At 39.6% G+C, this 22,361-nt stretch overlaps 1 protein-coding gene across 4 annotated transcripts in view; it reads right to left on the bottom strand.

The window, feature by feature from the left end:
• Positions 1–19,192: 19,192 nt before the first annotated feature.
• Positions 19,193–22,361, bottom strand: part of LOC125704097 (CD276 antigen-like) — a 43,316-nt gene continuing 40,147 nt past the window's right edge. For all 4 annotated transcript variants that reach the window (XM_048969425.1, XM_048969426.1, XM_048969428.1 and 1 more), the window contains one exon: positions 19,193–21,748. The gene's annotated coding sequence lies outside the window, so the exon portion shown is untranslated. The remainder of the gene's footprint in view (positions 21,749–22,361) is intronic.

The following is a 22,361-nucleotide window of genomic DNA, read 5'->3' as shown; positions in this document are numbered from 1 at the left end:
TTAGGGTCATAGTTCAGTGCAATTTCCGTACAGCATGAAAAACAGAATTTGTTTCAAAATTATTATTAAAACTACAAACACAAACACATAAGACAGTTGCAATCCAAAGGTATAATGAACAAAGAGATTCTTATTTGCACGTTGCAAAAGCACTTATATAAAAAAGGCTGCGAATCAATAAAAAATAAAAAATAATTATAATGATCGCAGAGTTCTCTGTGGTTAATCATGATTAATCAAAGTTAGCACCAGAACTACTACTGAAATAATGATGATTTCACTGGACAATCAGCCGTAACGAAGTACGAAGGTTTTAGCCGGCTCATTCACCACTTATAAGGTTTCACAAACCTGTGAAATGCTTATAATTCATTATTAAATCTGGCCTGTAGGTCAAGCCTTTGTTTTCCACAAAATAAAAAATTCATTGCACTAATCTGCACCAGCAGGCTCAGCAAGTTCTACTGCTTTTGAATAAAAAGAAAATATCTGCATATCTACTTGCCACTCTGTCTTGAGTGATTTTGAAAAAATATGTTGTTTTTTGTATAATCAATAGATTTTAATATGTAGTATTTTTATATTTGATACTTAAGTACTTTTAAAAACATGTACTTTTTCATTTTTACATAAGAATAGTATTTACTTGTCAACTTTTCCTTTTACTTGAGTAACATTTTGGGGTGGTATCTGGACTTTTACTTAAGTAGTAAAATTGAGTACTTCTTCCATCACAGTACATAGTTGACTCAGATCCTGTAGTGACGCTCATACTATTCTCCCTTTTTGCGATTTTAACATGATTACTTATATTTCCTTCAGTGGCCTATATATATATATATATATATATATATATATATATATATATATATATATATATAGGTCTAGTCACTGTCCAATGAGATTTACTATAGATGGAATATGCCCTCTCCTCTGTCTACTGCATAGAGTTTGAGGTCTTATTCACCAATGAAAATATTTTATGAACATCATCTATTTAACTAGTATTTATGACCGTACTGGTTAATATTTGTATTCATGATGGTCGTTTGCATAGATTACTTCACACCGTTACTTAATATTAGCTAGATTACTAACATCATCATTAATTTGAATATAAAGCGAGATTAGTGACAGTGACATATTTGCCTTGATGACAGCAATCCACGTTAATTTAAAACATTAAATCATTCACGAAAGACTGTGTAAAGATAGGGTCTATTTGTGCTTCTAAGGGTGTCTCATGGTGAAAAGAATAAGAAAGTAACAAAAATAAGTACTAGATACATTTCTTAATCTATTTTGTTTTAATCTAAAAATAAGTTTCTCCTTTTAATAAAATTCATTGTTGATTTTACATGTATTTTCTGGGTTCCATACTCTTCTATGAAACATTCATCCTCCAGATGGATATCATTAGACTGTGGCTGCTTTTTGAGTCAGCACGCTGAAGAACAGCACATGAATCAGGAAGAAAACCTTTTTCAAACGCTTTTGTGGCAGAAGAAATTATTTTGTAGCTGATGAGGATAAAGCGAAGCTTTGAAAACTGGGGGAAAATGTTTTACTGTTATGAAGCACTGAATTATTGAAAGAATAATGCCAGAGGCACATGGTCAGAAACCCCTGGGCTATCTGAGTTGTCAACGCCCCCTGCCCCCCCCCCCCCCCCACTATTTTCTATTTTATGGGGGAGGGGGGTGTTGCAATTTAAAATTTTATTAAATTCGTAGTGGAGGCTAATATACGAAGATATAATGGATTCCATAAGCCTACCGTATCAAAAAATATTTTGCAGCAACATCTGGACACATGAGGTAATTAAATAATTCATTATATTTCTCAAAAAAGTTGCCCATATATGACCCTACCTATATAAAATACTAAGTGCTATACATATCAAAATTCAACCAGAGTAAAGGATTACAACAGAGATTTAACTTAAAAACAAATGGCTGAAATCTGAAGCACAGAAAAAAAAGCCATCTACTATCTGAAATTATGAGAGACAAAGTAAGCTGTATCAAAGCTGGTATCTTTAATTAGCCATTGCTGCATGGACCACAAGTAGCCCAGAGCTGTCACACCATTACAAAGCCTAAAACAAAGTGTGCATGCTTTTCATTAACCATGTGTTATGGAAGTGAAATTTCAATGAGAGTCAAAGGTGAAAAGACAGCGTAATGACAAGCCAGAAGACAGTAACAATCTGTTTTAATGCAGCAAGCCATCCATCACACATTGTTTTAATGCTGTGTGGTTTACAGAATAACCAAGTACCCTCACTAACCGAGTTCTAGAAAGCAATGAAAGTGTAAGATCTTTGCAAAAGCATACAAAAGCTGGAACATCAAATATTGCATAGGGCATAGTGTATATTAACTCCTGTTAAATATCTTGGGCCTTCATTTACCCGTCATGTATATATTTAACAATCAATCCATAAATAAGGATAACTTTGCAAAATTTTATTGAATACCTCTTCCCTGAACACTAAGAAGAGTTTCTAAACAGAATAACTGGGGGAGTCTCCACCCTGTTAAGGGGGTCCAGGGGATTGTATTGGCTGATTTTGATTATTAGGGGGATTGCAATCTCCCCCCCATAATTTACACTCATACCCTCACCCTATCATTAAAGCTAAGCCTAGACAGCCTGCGAAGGAAAGTCATTTCTGCCACTTGTATCCAGGATCTCATTCTTTCGGCCACTACCCAAAGTTCATGACCATAGATGAGGGTGAAAATGTTGATCGACCAGTAAATTGAAAGCTTTGCCTTCTGACTCGGCTCCCTCTTTACCACAACAGAATGGTACAGCATCCACATGGCTACCGTTGCTGAACCAAGCCAGCTTTTGATCTCCCACTCCCTTCCTCCCTCACTCATGAACAAGACTGAAATACTTCAACTCTTCCACTTGAGGCAGTAACTCATCCCACACCTGTATAGGTTAATCCACCGTTTTCCGCTAGAGAACCATGGCCTCGGACTTGGAGGTGCTGATCCTTGTCCCGGCGAAGGACACTTTAAGAAATGTGCATAAAAATACAGACACTTTACAGCATTCATGTCGCTGGCAACCCTCTAGTTTTTTGGCAATAAATGACCAAAATTTACCATAAAACAATAATTATTGTATAACCTTGTTTGTTGCTGTAATTTTGATTTTAAGCACTTATACAGTAAAACCTTGGATTGCGAGTAACTTGGTTTGCCAGTATTTTGCAAGATGAGCAAAATTTTTTCATAAATTTTAACTTGATAAACGAGTAGTCAAAATTTAGTAGAAAAGCACCACCTGAATAAGGACGTAGTAGTGCGAGTGATGAATCTTTTTAACGACAATGCAATGTCACATTTCTGTGAAATCAAAAAGGAGGCAAAAGCGGCTGTCATTGGCTAGGTTCCCTGTTAAAGTCACACAAAAAGAAAAAGATTTCAGTCAGCCAACAGATAGCAGTGATTCTATTATAGTAAAAGTCATCCTACAAAATAACCCTCCTCTTCTCCTCTCTCTCATCTCCCTCACACCATCCACGATTCTTTTAAAAGGTAAAGTGCAGGTTAATTTGTTTTATGTATTTTTACTTTTTATTTTGTATTAGTCGTTTTTATATGAATATTTTTTGGTTGTGGAACGAATCATCTGAGTTTCCATTATTTCTAATGGGAAAATTCACTTTGACATACGAGTGCTTTGGATTACAAGCACGTTTCCGGAACAAATTATGCTCACAATCTGAGGTTTTACTGTATATGTAAACCCTTAAAATATAGATTTGTAAATAAATGAGAAAAAATAAACTTAATAAATGTCCCTGTTTGGCCAGTAGAGGATGCTGGCCATCTCCTAACTACCTAATCATTCTTAATCTGTCATGATCACCCACACCTGCCCCTGTTAGTTCCTTGTTAGTGGTGTGTATACAGGTATATATGTGCCTGCCCTCACTGTAATCCCCAGTTTGGTCACTGTCATTGTTGTGGTTGTCATTGCTGGCTGTTCCCTGTCCCTTCCTTGCAGTGCTCCCTGTGTTCTAGTTTGTCTTACTCCAGTCTTGTCCTTATATCTCATCGTGGTCCTGTATACAATTGTTTTGTCCAGTAAAACCCTTGTTGGCTCCTTCCAGTGCTGCCTCTGGGTCATGCCTCTCCTGACATTTGTGACACTTGCAGAGCAACAAAAAATAAAAACATATATTTACATAAAAATTGCCCATTAAGATTATTTAGGGGGCCCTAACAGGTCAGGGCCTCATGCTATTTCTCTGCAAACCCTTGCTAAAGCCCGGCCATGACTAGCAGAGTGTCAAGAGAAAAGCAAACAGATGTATTGATTTTTCCAATTTTAATGGATCTGTAATTGACTTCTGTAGGTGAATAATTTCAAAGAATTAAACTGAACCGCCTATACTCTCAGGTTATATGATGAATTATTGTCTAGCCTTATTTATTGCTATAATTTTGCTTTTAAACACTTATATCCATAAATTCCCTTACAATATAAATGTGTAAATGCATCCCGTTTAAATATAAATGCCAAGTAATCTTAAGACTGGAAAATGGCTATATTTCAGGTATATAATCACCTCTTTAATCATTTATATAGCTCTTTCTCAGCATATCAAAGAATGCTTTTAGAATGTAATTTTTGAAATAACCGTTCATGACTCTTCTTTCAAATTTTAGTGTTGGCATTCTGAGAACTTAGTATCATTTCAGGCTCCATTTATGGCATGGAATCTCTCACACAACTGCAGACCCCTCCCTGCAATCAGCCTGAACCTCACACTTCATTGAACGTCCTTGTGAAATATTGATGCTTGGAAGCACCACCACTCAGAAGAGCTCTGTGAGCCAGAAAATCCACCCAGAATTCCAAGGTACAGATCAGCCTTGGCAGAAAGCAAATTTACTGTCATTCTCCTAAGCTGCATTAGCAATCTTTGTTCGATCACCAGCAATTTTCTGATGGGACTTACTTACTGGTATTGTGTTTCATTTGCCAGGTAATTTGCATATTTAAACAGACCTTAAACCAAAGAAGGTTGTCACTCTTTTTTGATTGGTTATAATGCAAGATGTAACATATTCTAGGCCTACTACTGTAAGCACACCTGTAACACATCATTACATTGTAACAGCACAGTACTGATGTGGTAATCTGCATGCTTCAGTATAACATGGTATGGTAACTGTGGTGATTTTTAGATAGAAGGGAAAATTTTTTAAACAGAAATAGAGGGGAAACAGAGGTTTAAAACTTATTTATCTAGGCCTACCAAAAAATTCTATTTGTTTCTTAAGAAGAGAATAGAAGATCCCCTTTTCTTTTATATGCATGAGGCGTTGCATAACTACAGTACAGAAATGTGAATTTCTAACACTGTTGTACTACATTTGTTTTTCATCTTAACTCTGAGTTGCTTGCTAAATAGGCTGATTAAGAAGAAATATATAAATGCAATTGTTGGATATTTCAGTGATGCTTTCTGAACAGTCTCAGTTAAATTGCAATTAAAGATGGACCGATACTCAAATGTGATCACTGTGTGGATCAAAATCACAATATATAGTCTCTCCCCCTTCCCTTTAGTTAAAAGAAGCTAAATTCCCAGGCTCCTTTGTCATCTCGGTTGGTTCCTGAATGCTAAACAATAGCGATGTTTTGGTACAGCATTGATTTAAAGTGAACTGGCCCAAAGCACACACGAAAATCTGACATTGAAACTTACTGTCCCAGCCATATCACACGAGTACCCTGCACTGATACAGACAGGGGCAGCATGAATGATAGTCAGGTCATAATGCGACTAAAAGCCATTTCAGACACTGGGCAGGAAGAGCAGAACTATCTGAGTTAATGGCCATTGAGAAGAAGGTGATGTATGTCTTAATTAATGATGATGGATAACATTTAATGGTCAATTCTTCCACTGGAGTCAGTGTCCGTTATAGATTTAGTGCATATATTGAACTGGTAATTTACACATTGTGTGTGCGTCTTATGTTGGGTATTCACGGCAAGTTGACGGCAAAAGATTATCGCTGACCGAGACAGACGAATGGTCAGCTCCTGTAGACTGCCATTGATTGCGAAAATTTGCTCTGGAGCACACCGTCACGACTAGGGGCAATGCTTGACGTACAGCCTAATCAGAGAGCTCAGTTTTGCCGATTAGCTCTGATGATGATTCAACATGCTAAATGGGCCAGAACCGCGCCAATGGGGACCAGCCGTGTCCAACACACACCAACCTGACGGGCAGCCACTAGCTCTCACCGACAGCCTGACGTGTTCCTGCCTAAGGGCACGGTGGCATGAAAGAGTTGAACCAACGATAAATATGTTAACACTTCGAACAGGTACAGGTATATTTCATCCTAGAGTATCCGAACATAGACAACTAACATCCATATACGTCTTCACAAAACAAAATCTCTTTGAAAAAGTGACACCACGACTGGGTGGATGTGTAGTTATTTGCTTGTTAAAATGTACAATTAATAAAACTCCCTAGGCAGGCGGAAAGATTTTTGTTAAGACAGATTATGTGAAACATGAAATCTAATGAAAACAAAACATTACTTTCAGTCAAATTTAGCCAAATGAACTTAAAAGCCATGGCTGAATACTATAGTGTTCTAGGCAATGCATTAATTCTACACGGAATGGTCTCTGAATGGCTGGAAAAGATATACTGTGTATTTTGCCTTTTTGATGATATAACCCAGTTTGCACAAAAGGAGAAGTGCAAACATAAAGAAGCATTTTTCATCTTGCTTAATTCCAAGAGAGTAAGCAACAATAATTCCTTACTGATTTCATACTTTCATTTTAAATAGATGCCATTTATTGGCTGCTCATTGACTGTGTTAGGTATGCGACAGCCTCTCTGTGGTCCCATTAGAAAACAGAAGAATATGCCTTCATCATGTTCTTCCACTTTCCTGTGTGGCACTGGTCATGTGACCTCCCTGATTGTTGGTGAAATGTGGCCACCTGTTAAGTCACAGCATCTATGCACAGCTGCATAACTACAACTGGTTGGAATTTCTGCTCATTATATATGTGAGCACAGTCTCATCATGTGCAGCTCAGCAGATAAGGGTAAGTATGACCTCATCGTTCCTCAGCATTCCTTTATGCTGTAACATTCTTTTTCATTCATCTGTTTCCACGACACTTTTTCCATCCTTTGTCCACAATGCATCTTTCCTCACAGCTGTCGAACCATTTATGACACACATCGGTAAAACCTAAGCTTCTGCCCGCAGTAAAAACTAAATAACGCCTGAGAGTAAAGGTATATTTCTACATTACCAGAAGTCATTAAAAGTTATAAATCAATATGATAGGAAGGTAATGAACAGAATTCAGGCAACATGTTTTAAAATTTGTGAAATATTTGGATGTAGACCGACAATGAGATAAAATATGAGAATACAATTTTGATATACATGTACAATCTAAATTGCCTTTAAGGGTATTTCTTTTAAACCCTTGATGGGTGCACCTCTTAATTTGTGTTTCTTGGTTAACAGAAATAGCACTGGAGTCACTTTTTCCATTTCCTGTTCAGTGATGATAGTCATCTGCCCTGCTTGACTATCACAATGAATTAATTATCACTGTAATCTAATGGTTTCATTTGCATCTCAGGAGTACAAATGATAACACACCTTCTTATTTTAGCCCTTATCGTGGCTATATAAAATGACTCTTAGATGCTCCGGAAAGTACTGGAATAACTGTGGATAACCGGAAGGATCCTCATACAGGGCCCACTAACCTTGCCATCAACATCTCAATGCTGTCCCAAATCCTTGAATAGTAGCTTTCTAACGTATATATGGTTATTCTTGGATAAATTTTTGCGGGAGACTCACTCCACAGACCTGGACAAACAGCTGTAACATGGTTGTTATAGAGTGATAACTAGCTCACTCGGTAAACAACAGCATTTCTGGTATTAATGAGACCTTGCCTTGCTTAATATGGGCCTTGTGTCTCTCTGCAGATGTTAATTTGTATTGTATGAAAGCATCATTGTGATTCCTGCCTGCTGATGGAATCAGTAAGCACAGGCATCAGTGTGAAGAGCCATGTGTCTGCATATCAACTCGGCTTTACACTGTCAAAGCCTTTTACTGCAAGTCAGTAGTTAAAAAAAACTGATGAGGAACACCATGCCTCCAGAACTTTGAGGAGTTCTGGATTTTGTTATATCTCGCATCTTCCTTTTTTGAAGCTGTTAATTTTTTGTAATAGATGTTAACAAAAACACCCTTGTGTTGCAGTTGTAGTACTCAAGTCTGGTCGTGGTCTTGGCCACTTTTTCACTGACTTGGTCTCGAGATTGAAAGCGTTTCTTCTCAGTCTTCAACTGGTCTCAAACTACAGCAACTATGGTTTGGAAGACCGCAGTTCAGGAATTTGAGGAGAAAACAGAAATACCAATTAGAAGAAATTCAGTGCCATACCTCTTCCCCCCCCCCCCCCCATCCATAACTCAGCAGCCAACGGAACCATGTGACATGGAGCTGGACCAGACATGTGATTTTTATTTCCTTTTCAGAGGAAATAGAGCAAACATTGCAGGGGATAAGGCATAGGTATAATTAAATATCATATCAAAGTCCCTCTCTCCTCCATCCCCAGAATTCTCACAAGGCGAGAAGTGAAGGAAGGTGATGTGATACACAGTATGAGAATTAACATATAGCATGAATATCTAACAGGATGGTTTTGTGGCATGTAATGACTATTGCAAAACGGAGTTAAATTATCATTAGATGTAATATAATTCAAATTATACTGAAACTACCATTTCCAAACATACCTTGCGTTATGCTATACAAACACAGAATTGTACTATATAAAGTATTTATATCAATTAAGTAAATCAGATTATCATGATCACATGAAAAAAATATCTTCTAAGAAATGACATTAAGCACTACAGAAAAAACTTGTTGTCATGCCAGGCTCCTCCGATCCTCTGGTGCTGATCCACATCGTAGGTGAGCCAAGCAGCACAGACAAAGGTAGGGGTCAGAAGGGGAACTAGACAATAGAGTTCCCTGTGCATCTACATCACTGTGCTTTCCTGCTGCATAAAACATTTGTTAATGAAAGTCATTTTGAATTTAATTTTTTCTAGGAAACCCAACAGTATGGCTTATGCAGCCAGCACCGTTAAACACAGCTCTCTGAGCATAGCGGAGCCTTTGCACAATTCCTGAGACCAATTTGCATTTGCATTTAAATGCTTTGATAGGTGCTTCCCACTCAAGCTGCCATTGTTTAAGCCCACTCACTTTTCTTCCGGTTTGGCACAAAATATCCCCATTAAATTGTTTGGAGGTTATAAGTGTTTTTGAGACGTAGTAAATTAATTTTGTAATTCATGAATAGAATTGATAGGAGGCATGGATTTCTGCTGAAATAGCCCTTCCAAGCATGTTGGCTGAAACCCAAATCATAGCTGCTGGTTACATGTTCCAGCTTTCCACAAGCGGACAGAGCCCATCACAGGAGTAACAGACAAAAGGAAAGGTTGCCCATCCACCATCAGGCAGACACACGCACACACAAATGTCGGGTAAACATATCTTTATGGGGACCGCTCATTCATTTCTATGGGAAAAATGCTAACGCTAACTATGACAACCTTGACCCCTACCCAGCCCTAACTATAACCAAGAAAAGAATTTTTGTAATTTTTCATTTTTTCATTGATCCTCATATGGGAAAAAAGGGGGTATTCATCATGTTGTGGTGTCCCCATAAGGTAAGGTATACCCGCTCACACACACACACACACACACACACATACACAAATGCAGACACACACCTCTGTACCACCATGCCACCTGTGTATATGTTATCTGTGCAAATTTTCAAGGCCAGTAAAGATTAAATTCCATTATACAGTGTCATCTAGCTGCAGTCTCACCTTCCAGTAATGCCAGTGACTGGAGCAGTTCGGACATCCTGAATCGGAATCAATAAAGCGTGAATTAGAGTGGAACCAGCAAGGACTTAAAGTTTGTCCTGACTTTTTTATCTGTTGCCATTAACCAATAGAGCACAGAAGAGGTGATAGTATTCATACCTACAGCACTTTAACCTCCTCTTTTAATTCATCAGGCATTGTTAATTGCTATATTCCTGATTAATCTGTATTATAAATCTCTTTTATGAACCTACAGTGTTCCAACACAAAATACCAGCATAACATTCCAGACAGCATGGGGCCTTACTGGCAATTAGTGACCTGTTGACTGATTGTACATAACTGATATTCTTCTACTAGAAGGCTACCATAAGCTAGCTGTTTGCTTAGAATCTAGACTTAATTGGACAACCAGTTTCTTCTTCAATTTTCTTCTGCCTCAGCTGCAGTCCTGCTAAAGTACTGTAGCAATCTGTGATTCAGTTACCCTTCAGCATTGTCTGTCTCATCAACCCCAGTCTGGTCATTGATGTCATCCCTCCTGTTGCCTGTGTCCATCCCTGTGCTAGTCTCTGTGTGACCCTAAGCCTCTCCCTGTTCCCGTTCGGATTCCTCACGGCCCAGTTTTGTTTTGTTCCTTGATCCTTTGTGTTTATCCTAATAAAGCCCCAGACATTTAACCTTACGCCAGTCTCTCCTTCCTGTGTCATGACACAGACAAAAAAAAAACCTGAATTCTGCCAAAAACCAGAAGCAGGGGATCAGAAGTGCAAAGTAGATATGTCAAAAACAGAGTTTTGTTTTTCGTTTTAAAAGAAAACAGCTAGATACGGTAAGAATGTATTTGTCTAATATTGTATACAGCTCAGTGTGATTCTCTGAAGTATGGGAAATACTATTGTATATATGTTACACCTGTTGAGAAATGAATCGTTGATTTAAGCCCTAAAATTTAGGGTGTGGTGATGTGGGCAATTTGAAATTATTGCAATAACATTTATATCATGTGAATTATTTGAAACTGAGGCATGTAAGCCTCACAGTGCAGTAAGTGGGCATTTGAGTACGGACCTTCTGATTTACAAATGAAGCACCTTTGACAAAAATGAGGCAGCTTACAGGGACAAGGTACCTGCCTAGCTGCTGCACTACCCAACAGCTGCACCACTGCAAACTGCACCACTGCAGACCAAAGCTCTGCAAAGAGCAGTCAGAACTACTGAAAACATCATCAGGATGTAGTTACCAAATATGGGGACCATCTACAACAACTGCTGCCTCTGGAAACCCCTAAACATCTCCACAGACTCAAACAGCTCCAACCTGTCTGTTTGTCCCCATACCCTATACTGTACACAATCACATTAACAGACTCAGAAACAGTTTATTCCCCAGGACAATCACACAGCTGAACACTGAACTAATCTTACACAACCAGTTTCTGTTAAAGCTCTTATATTTATGAAATTCATACTTAAACCTCCTTTACCGAACTGTTAATAGTTACTGCTCATTACTCTGGAAGTGAAATTCATTTCAATGTGCAATAATAATGGTCACTGCAATACAAGCATTTTTTCCATGTGTAATACTCACTTCATATTAATACCCTGTATGTATTCCTTACTGAATTATCACTACTTTATGATCACTTCTGTACCATTTATTGCAGAGTGTTATTGCACATTTTATTTTCAACTTTTTACTTACCACATTTCTTATATGAACTTGCATAATCTCATCCATCCATCCATCCATTTTCCAAACCGCTTATCCTATTGGGTCGCGGGGGGTCCGGAGCCTATCCCGGAAGCAATGGGCACGAGGCAGGGAACAACCCAGGATGGGGGGCCAGCCCATCGCAGGGCACACTCACACACCATCCACTCTCACACGCATTCCTATGGGCAATTTAGCAAGTCCAATTAGCCTCAGCATGTTTTTGGACTGTGGGGGGAAACCGGAGTACCCGGAGGAAACCCCACGACGACATGGGGAGAACATGCAAACTCCACACACATGTGACCCAGGCGGAGATTCGAACCTGGGTCCCAGAGGTGTGAGGCAACAGTGCTAACCACTGCACCACCATGCCGCCCATAATCTCATTATACTAGTAAATAACAAGGAATCTGAATCTAGTATACCAATAATAGTGGCAAAGAAAGGAAGTAGATGCAAGTGCAGCGCAAGTGGGTTTAATTATTCACAGTGAGTAATGGTCAGTACTAAAATGTAATGAAAGATTAAGGGTCAAAGCAAAAGCTAAGAATGAGGGTCGTGTTCAAATCACGTTCAAAAATCACGTTCGACAAAACAGATGAGTGTTCAGACATAAGTCTAAGTCACCAGCTCAACCATGAGCACCCGCGATACCATTTTATTCTGTGTCAGACCAAGTAGATTTCACTGAGTGACCATTTTAATGGCTGTCAGCTTGTATTCAGAATGTAAACTACTGAGTATATTCAAATAATTTATCCAAAATATTTCTTGAATTTTGTAAATATGATACTAATATTTTTTAAGGTTTACTGGTTTCCACCTCCAAGTAGTATACGGTACAATAAAAGTAGTGTATATGTATTATATTACCACAAGTAAATCCTAACAAGGAAGGAATTCAATCAAATACAGGCTTAATGTTTTAATTGTTTATCCTATTATTGTTAATAGGCTTATCCTACTGGGTCGCGGGGGGTCCGGAGCCTATCCTGGAAGCAATGGGCACGAGGCAGGGAACAACCCAGGATGGGGGGCCAACCCATCGCAGGGCACACTCACACACCATTCACTCACACATGCACACCTTCGGGCAATTTAGCAACTCTGATTAGCCTCAGCATGTTTTTGGACTGTGGGGGGGAAACTGGAGTACCCGAAGGAAACCCCATGACGACATGGGGAGAACATGCAAACTCCATACACATGTCACCCAGGCGGAGAGTCGAACCAAACAGTGCTGACCTCTGCACCACCATGCCGGCCCTTGTTTTAATGCTAAACAAACATAATACACTAAGGCTGTGAAAGTGTCTGTTTTACATGAGTGTGGAGTTTACATGATCTCCCCAGCTTTCCTCTGGGGAGTCTTGTTTTCCCTCACAGTCCAAAAACAGGCTGAGGTTAACTGGAATTTACAAATTATGCATGTGTAAATGTGTCCTGTGATGGTTTGGCACCCTGCCTAGTGCCCATAGGCTGCAGACTCCCCTGCAGACTACTGTCATATTCTCATTGTGTGTACTGGTGCAAGCGTGCATTTCCGAGACTATTGTCTTTTCTAATGTTTTAAACTGGTTTCATATTCAGTGAAGTAACGATTTTGATGCGTAAGTATCTTCTAACATTTCTAGTATAGTTTTCAGTTCACTGAGAAGACCTCACTGGCAATTCTGTTGTCCATTCTTCGAAAGTAATGACCAAATGACCTTGGTCTTATTTTTCCACTGTTTTTCCGGCGAGGGTCACAGTAGCAGCATACCAAGCAGGTCAGATCAGAGCCAGCATATTCTGGAGAGTCCCTGCCTCCCAAGCCAGCAGGGAAATATAATCCCGCAAGCGGGTCCAGTGGGACACGTGGGACAGCTTCCTTGGGAGTCATCCAGGTGGCATCATCCTTATTAGATGTCTGAAGCGCCTCAACTGACTCTTCTTGGTCCGAAGGAGCAGCAGTGCTATTTCAAGGCAGTTAAATTGCATGGTAAAGCAGGACCATGAATTACACTTGAGTGTCACAGGCCACCTCATTGCCAAAAAAACTCCAGTCACTGAAGACATCTGCCCTGGGGTGTTTTTAGCTACTAAAGGGGCTGAGATAAGTTTACCTGGGACTTGACTATTTTTTTTGAAGGAAAATTGGCATTGGGGCTAAAATACTCTGGCTATAAGCTTAAAATACTCTGGGCTACAGCCCCCATTGATCGGATCTAATGACGTCCATGGATCTACCTATCAATTTCACCTATCACTATCACTACTATCACTCATGAACTAGATTCTGAGTTACTTTTACTACTTCACTAAAGCCAGACTCACCCCCCCCCTTGAAAGGAAAAATCCACTCTTTTCTGAGAAAATACCATAGCCTTTATTTGGATGTGCTGATTTTCCTTCCAGCTGCTTCACACTCAATTGAATCACTCAAGTACATGCTGGAGGTCCTGGTTGGATGAGGTAATAAGCACAACCCGAATAGCAGGGTGTTTCCCATAGTGGATGCCCATTCAACCATATCCTATTCATAGAAATCACAAAGAGCAATAGACACAATGAAAACTAGAGAGGATAGTGGAGACGAGCCTATCTCCACAGACCAGTCTGTCACTGGCAAATCTATACGTCGAAGATGCCTGTTTATTATACAATTAAAAGACCTTAAAATTATACTTAATTACAGGTGACAGTCAGCTACCACATACTAGATTTTCTGAATGATTTGTTCATGGCAGAATGAATGACAACAAACTTGCATTTGGATAATGCCTTTAATATGGTTGGGTTTGTTCAAAACAACTTAATGCTTAAAACTGAATGCATATGTATCAGTTCATGTTTATGTCTAAAAATCCTTTAAATAATTATTAGCGGACTCATAAGCTCTGCTTTATCCAACCTGGGATGAAAGTCAACATACAAAAATATTGCCGTCTTCTGATTACTATACATTTCCAAATAGTCCCACATTACTATGTCCTCATAGACCTCTGTTTCACCAGTGTAGAAGGGACAACAATCCCCCTCATCATAATACTAAGGATTGTGCTGGTTCCTGCCTGTTCCTGCATTACCTGCATTGTTCCTGCCTGTTCCTGCATTACCTGCATTGTTCCTGCCTGTTCCTGCATTACCTGCATTGTCCCTGATTGTTTTTGCATTACCAGTTAGGTTACTCTCACCTTGTTGCAAAAACTTGTCTTTCTTCTGCATATTAAAGTCTGAGCATTAGTTTTGATTTTGATATTTTGATTGTGGATTTTCTGTAACCTTTTGTTACTTCTCTTGCTCAATGACTTTGGAGTTTCTTTAACGCAATTTTAGTGCCTGACCTTCCGACACCCGGATTTTACTCTGATCTTGGATTAGCGATTTGACTTTTGAAAGCCTCAACTAGATCTTCCCCTGCAAGTTTATTGTCTCTGATGACAATTTCATGATGTGTGGCAATGGTTTTGGTAGTGCAGTGCTCATAAACTGACATACAGAACTATGGACAATGGGCAAAATTCCAGCTCCACAGGCTGTCCCTACAGCAAAGGACCTGAAGACCAGACAGGGCAACAGCTGCAGTGCCGGCTTCAATTAACTGGAAGACTGCGGATGTTTAGAAATCAATCGAGATATTCCAAAATAACAAAAACCTTCTGTATTCATCTCTAGACACATTTAAGGTACAAATCATGTCAAACATCTCAAATTTGCAGGGACCACATGGCAGCAAAGACCCAATATGACAGTGCAAACAGATGCTGCAGCCTTTTCAGCCCCAAAAGAAATGATGCACAGTGTAAGAAATGTCATCTTTTACACAAACTCTTCCAACAGTTAACTGATCTGACATCAGCATCTGGAACACCAATGCACACACGATTACCAGGCCCTGCTGAAGACTTGAAAATGGTGTACACCAGCTCTGGTATACTGCACAGACCAGGCAGCAAGACTGCTATAGTGCAGCAACCAAGCCCCCCAGATAGTCTTTTTTTAAAATATTGTCTGCTGAGGGTACATGTAATGTTGTAATGGATCTTAGGATAGTCAGTGTTAGTCAGTGTTTTCCAACACAGTTCTCACTTTCTTGGTCCCTCCCAGCTCCCTGGCAGACAGTCCACATTTTTGCTCCCTACTGGAACCTGGGACGGAGCAAAAACATGGACTGCTGGGGGTCCCCGACGACCGGACTGGGAAACACTGCTATAGTGCATCCAGAAGACGGCCCAAGTACATTTCTTCCCGATTCAGATGTTTGATCTGACCATTAACTGAAGCTTTTCACCCACGTCTGCATGAGTTTATGTCCTGAGTGGCTGTCATATGATTGCCCGATTAGATTTTTGCATGAACTAGCAGGTGAACAGCTGTTCTTAATAAAGTGGCCTGTGCATTTATGTAAGTTTCTCTGTATTGTAAATCAAACTCTGTATTGATTATGAGTTTACGTTTCTAGGTGTAACATCAGGGGGAAAAACCCTTGTATATTTAATGTGCTTAGCAATTGTAAAATGAAGTACAGAACACTCATTGTACAATACCTTTTGAGAAAGAATCAAAACAGGCGTAAGGCACGACTTCAAGAAAATGCTTCCAGTGCTTTATGGGACTGGCAATTTTTCTGCATAATTTTTCATGCCCCGCCGCCCCATTTTCCAAACTATTCAGCCGTATATGATATAATTCATCTGCATTTGGAGAGATGGCGGTGATGTCACTTAATTTAGGTATGAGTTATCTCCTCCATAAGTTTTAATTGAAGCAGGAGTAGTTTATTCAGTGTAAATAAAAGAGATAAAAGCATAAAAGGGATCCACTGCAACAAGAAGATGTTTTTTCCTCCTACAAAACAGTCTGAAGTGCTGTGGAGCATAACGGTTTAATAAGGTGAGAGTGTACCACAACTATTGCCGAGGATGAGAACAAAAACTGAAATAATCGTGCTGTTATTCCGCAGGAATTGGAAAACTAACTAGTGTTGTGCAGAAGGCAGACTTGGCATTCAAGTGTGGCCCCTTTGCCACATCCATCAGGCTGAGAAGGGCTTCTATGTAGGATATGGTTTTTATAAGTGTTGTTTATCATGAACACTGGCAGCAATTTCACCTCAACTGTCCACTTCCAGTGAGCCAGTAGAAATACCCATTGGGAACTTATGGTGATAATTTGACACCTGTGAGGAAAACACATTGTTTGTCAATATGGTATGACTCTTAAACTTAAAAATACGGAAATGCAACACCCATGAAAACCTATTGAGTTACAATAGCGTGACACATACTCAAATGAGGCTACTATTAATAAGTGTGAAAAGCAAGTGTGAAAAGCTTCTAGAACCTTCAATGTCTGTAACAATTTATTCTTTGAGCAGTTAGCTATGCTTTCTGGAAGAGATCGTATTTTTGTACAGCTTGCTGCTTAGAGTTTTCTTAGGATAATAACATATAATATGGGAAATTGTAGTTGCTTTGAATCATTGATTGGCCAAAATGTAAAACTGCCCCAAAATCAAGACTTTTTGACCACATTTTAAGTTAATGCTAGTTTTATCTGCTACAAAACATCACAAAAAAACAGAAAATAATGATTTATAATTTAATAATAACACTATAATATTAATAATGTCTTTTCTATAAGGATGTTAATGTAATTAACAATAATTTTAGGCTTTTATGGAGAAAATACAGCAGATGTGGATTCCACAGAGATATTCCAGGTTATGTTAATTAATCCCGAGAAGCTCTCAGAAGACTGCAGGAAGGGAGATGATACCAAGAGGACAGGAGTCTGCTGTCACTGAGGTCCGCAGGAGCTCATCTGATAGCCCATCTGATAGCCCACCTGATAGCCCATCTGATAGCCCACCTGATAGCTCATCTGATAGCCCATCTGATAGCCCACCTGATAGCTCATCTGATAGCCCACCTGATAGCTCATCTGATAGCTCATCTGATAGCCCATCTGATAGCCCATCTGATAGCCCAAAATGACACATGACAGTGAGCTGGCCTCACTCTGTCCATCAGTACACGGCCAGGTTCTTCATCCTCTCCCAAGCTCTCCTCTTCTCATTTTGTCAGACAAGGTTCAGACTGTCCTTTTTTTGATGATTACTCCTGTTTTTTTTTCTTTATCTTGCTGATACCTACTGATTTTTTTCCAGCTTTATGGAATATTAGGTGACAGCTCCCCAGAAATCCGGTCCTGTAGTAGGGCAGTGCCGGTTTCAATTAACTGGAAGACTGCAGATCTTTAGAAATCAATCAAGATATTCCAAAAATATATTCCCACCTGCCCCCCCCCCCACCTTGCCTGTTTTCCTACAAAATCATGAAGTAACTGATGGACACACACTGAAGCAGCAAAGAGCCCTTGAGACAAATTTATTCAATCGTTATTTTGAAATTTGCAGAGAAAAAATAAAATAAAATAGGAAATATACCTGAACTGTTAAGGCCATGGATTTAAAGGAGAAAAGAGAAACAAATAAAAGACAACAAACACAGTGCGAAAGCATGAAGACGGGGACAGTTTTGTATTGGGATTTTTCTGCTTTTCCAGTGTCCAGTTTTTACATTTCCAGTTTCAATCTTTGTAAGACACAAACCTGACACATATTCAGATCATTTATCCCCCGCATTATATTCTCACTCACCTCTCACTCAGGAAATCAATATTTTTCTGGAAATTAGTTTGCACAACAACAGTCTGCACATTCTGTAATCTTAATGTGTTCCCTCCGGAGCAAGACTGAAGCAGGCAGCTCAGCATCAATTATTAAGCACATCACACTTTTTAAAACTGCACAGAAGGCCCTTTGACGTGAGCTTTGTCTCTAAATGAGCCGGACTTGTTTTATTTATTTCTTGCACAGATGCATGCAAAAGAAACATTTTAACCTCTTGAGTCAAAAGCAAATGATTGAGTTTTTACTCCACCATACATTACTCTTTAACAAAACAAGATGGCCATCTCCTACCGGCTTCATTATACTCTATCACAGACTGGTACCACAATTGAGGCAAACAAATAGCACAAAGTTAAAGGATACTTCTTAAGTTGCAAGCTTGTATACTTTCAAAGTTGCCACAAAATTCCAAATGCAAATCTTAGTCAGCTCCAGAGCTGGGCATAAGTAAAATGGTTAGCAAGGAACACAGTGCCTACAGTAGGTGATTCTTAACCTGTATAATTGTAATATATCTTTCTCTGTAATGCAAATCATTGCCTTTTCATGATGTTAGATCTGTGAGGACACGGCCATATGTGAAACCAGTATTTCTCTGTCTTGGTAAATTGGTTTTTCAATTTTTCAGCCCATTCTGGACACCTTAATAATTTTTTATTGACAGTGACAACATCAGTGTGGTTTATGAGCTGTGCTGCATTGTCTTGGCTCTCCAGATGCATTAAGCGGCAAAATAGAAACCCGTAGTTATACCTACAAAAGACTATGACGTACTTTTCAGACAACATTTATCCACCTTTTCAGACAATATTCATCCACAGAAAATGAGATGGTTCAAACGGGACACAGCATTTTATTTTATAAAATTAATGTTCTTATCTACAATAAATACATGGGATTAGCTACAAATCAAGGACAGAACTTACAAATAAAAGTATTTTTAACTCTTGGCTCTTTCACAGAGTATACAAATTCCCTACCCACAAACTAACACAGACTTTGCCGAGCACAGCAGCTAGCAACAGATATTCATCCATTTACTCCTTTTCGGAAGGAGAAATAAAATCCATGAAATACTTTTTGACTTATCACAATGTCAAATCTCATCTGCTTTCATCCCTTCCTTTGCTGTCACTAAGTGACATTAGTTCAGTTTTGGGGAAATTTGTCTCAACATTTGATCAACTGCAGTTGTTCACCCATACAAGGTGTCTGCAAAGCTGGAGAAAGATCCTTTAAATTATTTTCAGTTATTGAACTAGCAGGATAAAATTTCAAAAGTGCACATTTCTTTGCTACTTCAAAATTTGCTCAGTTCCAGTTCATCACCTAGACAGTGTGTTTGCAAAGCTTGAATTGTCAGGATGTTCCCCTGCATTGTGCCCTGCGATGGACTGGCATCCCATTCAGGATGTTCCCCTGCATCATGCCCTGCGATGGACTGGCATCCCATTCAGGATGTTCCCCTGCATCGTGCCCTGCGATGGACTGGCATCCCATTCAGGATGTTCCCCTGCATCGTGCCCTGCGATGGACTGGCATCCCATTCAGGGTGCTTATACTGGATGAGGGCCTGAAAGCTGGATGAGGAATCTTTCAATAACTTTAAAGCTTATTCAAAAGACCTAAATCATTGTACACATACACATACTCAAGAGTTTAACAAAAGGAATAAACATAGAAATGAAATATACTCTTCCATGATAAAATACTAATGCTAACATAACTAACTACCCCATTTAACAGGTATAAATGCAGTGAGTTCTGTTTGTGTGTGGGGCTTGCATGTTCTCCCCGTGTCATTGTGGGGTTTCCTTTGAGTTCTCTGGTTTCCCCCCCACAGTCCAAAAATGCCTGAGCCTGAGCTGCAGTTGCCAAATTGCCCATAGGTGTGAATGTGTGTGTGTGAATGAATGGCGTGTGCCCTGCAATAGGTTGGCACTGCTTCCTGGGTTATTCCTTGCCTCGTGCCTGTAGTTTTCAGGATAGACTCTAGATCCCCTACAACCCTGTATAGAACAGTGGGTACAGAAGATGACGAATGAATAAATGAAGGAACTAACTATAATGGCTAATGAAATAAACATGGGAACCACTCAATATGGCTTCTTGATTTGACACTTCTTGATTTTATTCCTAACAGCTTTACATGGAGAGATTTGGAAATTCCAGCTCCCATTGTGACCCTGTGCAGCATAAAAGGTCTTGGAATAAGATGCTCTATTGAAAAGGTGCCAGTGGGCTAAGAAAACCGTCCCAGTTTGGCACCTATACAATGAGTGGGGAAAGCAAAACAGGAGATAGACACATTCTTAATATGACAATAAAGCCAGGTTCTGGCAAGTACACAAAATAGAGCACAGTGCGGTTTTACCCATGCGTGAGGCACTGACATTGGAATTTCTGTATTGCAACTATGTGGATTCAGTTTTCAGATAAGAGTGAACTGAATTAGTGCAGCGAGTATGACTATAAGCCCAGCTTAGAGTTGCTGTGAAAAGCAGATACATAAAATGCAACTAAACAGTAGCACAATGACACTGATATGAACCAAGGGATTTAGTGAGGTAATCAGAAGCAGTAAGCAAGCTTTTAAAATGGAGTTTAATGTAAAAAAAAAGAAAAGAAAATGCTCTTCCATTTAATTAGATGTGCTGAAAATGCATGACAGGAGGCTGCCAATACGCTGTTTAAGGTACAGACACTTTGTACAAGAAACATTGAAGACATAAAGCATGTATAAAGAAATCATTTTTTTGAGGGGGGGGGGGTGGGGGGGGAGTTTGTCCTGCATTCCCACCTCCATAAAAGCAGAAGTCTCAAAATATGGAAACTTTGTTTATTGAAAATAAATATTATGTACCGACTTACTGCAAGATACTTTGTGTCGTACTATATTATGTTCAAAGGAATACAGTCTGTGGGCACTTAGCAATGTCTTTGATTTCAGTTTGCATTTGTCCAGGTTAGAAAGTATAAGGCACTGAGGACTATGTGGCTTAGTATGAAGAGCGCCTCCTGCAGGGAGATCTTGGCATTATTAATATGCTATACACAGGCCAATGAGGAGGAAACCAAGACCGTGCCTGATTAACAGCACAATGTGAAGCTCAATGGAAGATTGTTCGTTTATTACGCACCGGGTGGTCGTTACACATGTAAGCCTTAATTTCTTTTGTGAACACAAACAAAAGCATACAATGCAATAAAATGAAAATCAAACCCTCAGAGCAAGTACAGTGGTCCGGTGTAAAGCCCTTTTAGATCAGACCGTGATATGAAGCCAAACCCTCCGTCACTTGGTCTTCATTAATCCACGTTCAGTCTCCTGTTAGCAATAGATGTGGTCAGGGTGAAGGTCTAATGGCACGTTGTCTTGTCCAATGTTCCTGGAACAGAAGCAAACCGGGATGGTGAGAAGCCTGCATACAATACAAATGCACCCCGATGTCCATGTAAACCACAAAAAATTCATTGTTATAAGACTGTCCTCACAGTGCTCTTTAAACTCAAACAGATTGTGCCTCATGCATCCAGGCCTTCACTTCCGTGACCGCTCCCATCATAGCATCATGGCAACTATGGGGCCCACAGAACCACTACATATTATACTATAGTGCCAAGATCAAGATCAAACGTTTTCTTCATAATTCCAAAAGGTATGGCTGGCGCAAAGCTAGCGCAGCTCATCACTCTGTGCTGAATGCAAAGTCGGTGATATCTGGCCTGGGTGGTAGGCAGTGCCGGTGCCACAGGAGGCATTGGTGGAGGGGGGCCCAAATGACCACCTGTGCCCCCCTCCCCCCCCCCAAAAAAAATACAGTAATCTTCAAAGATGCTAAAAAAGATTGCCCCACCTGGGCCCAGCTGTCAGGTTTGTTCTGCCACTGACACCGTTGGCAGGCTCGACCCCGCTGGAGCACAAAGAAACTTATCTACCCAACCTAATATTGTTTTCTCCCTGTTCAGTATGAATATCCATCACAAAATGGTAAGGGAGAA

Source organism: Brienomyrus brachyistius, chromosome 11 (genome assembly GCF_023856365.1).
Source record: "Brienomyrus brachyistius isolate T26 chromosome 11, BBRACH_0.4, whole genome shotgun sequence".
NCBI classification, from domain to species: Eukaryota; Metazoa; Chordata; class Actinopteri; order Osteoglossiformes; family Mormyridae; genus Brienomyrus; species Brienomyrus brachyistius.
Note: the sequence above shows the minus strand (reverse complement) of the source record. Positions and strands in the feature narration are given on the sequence as shown.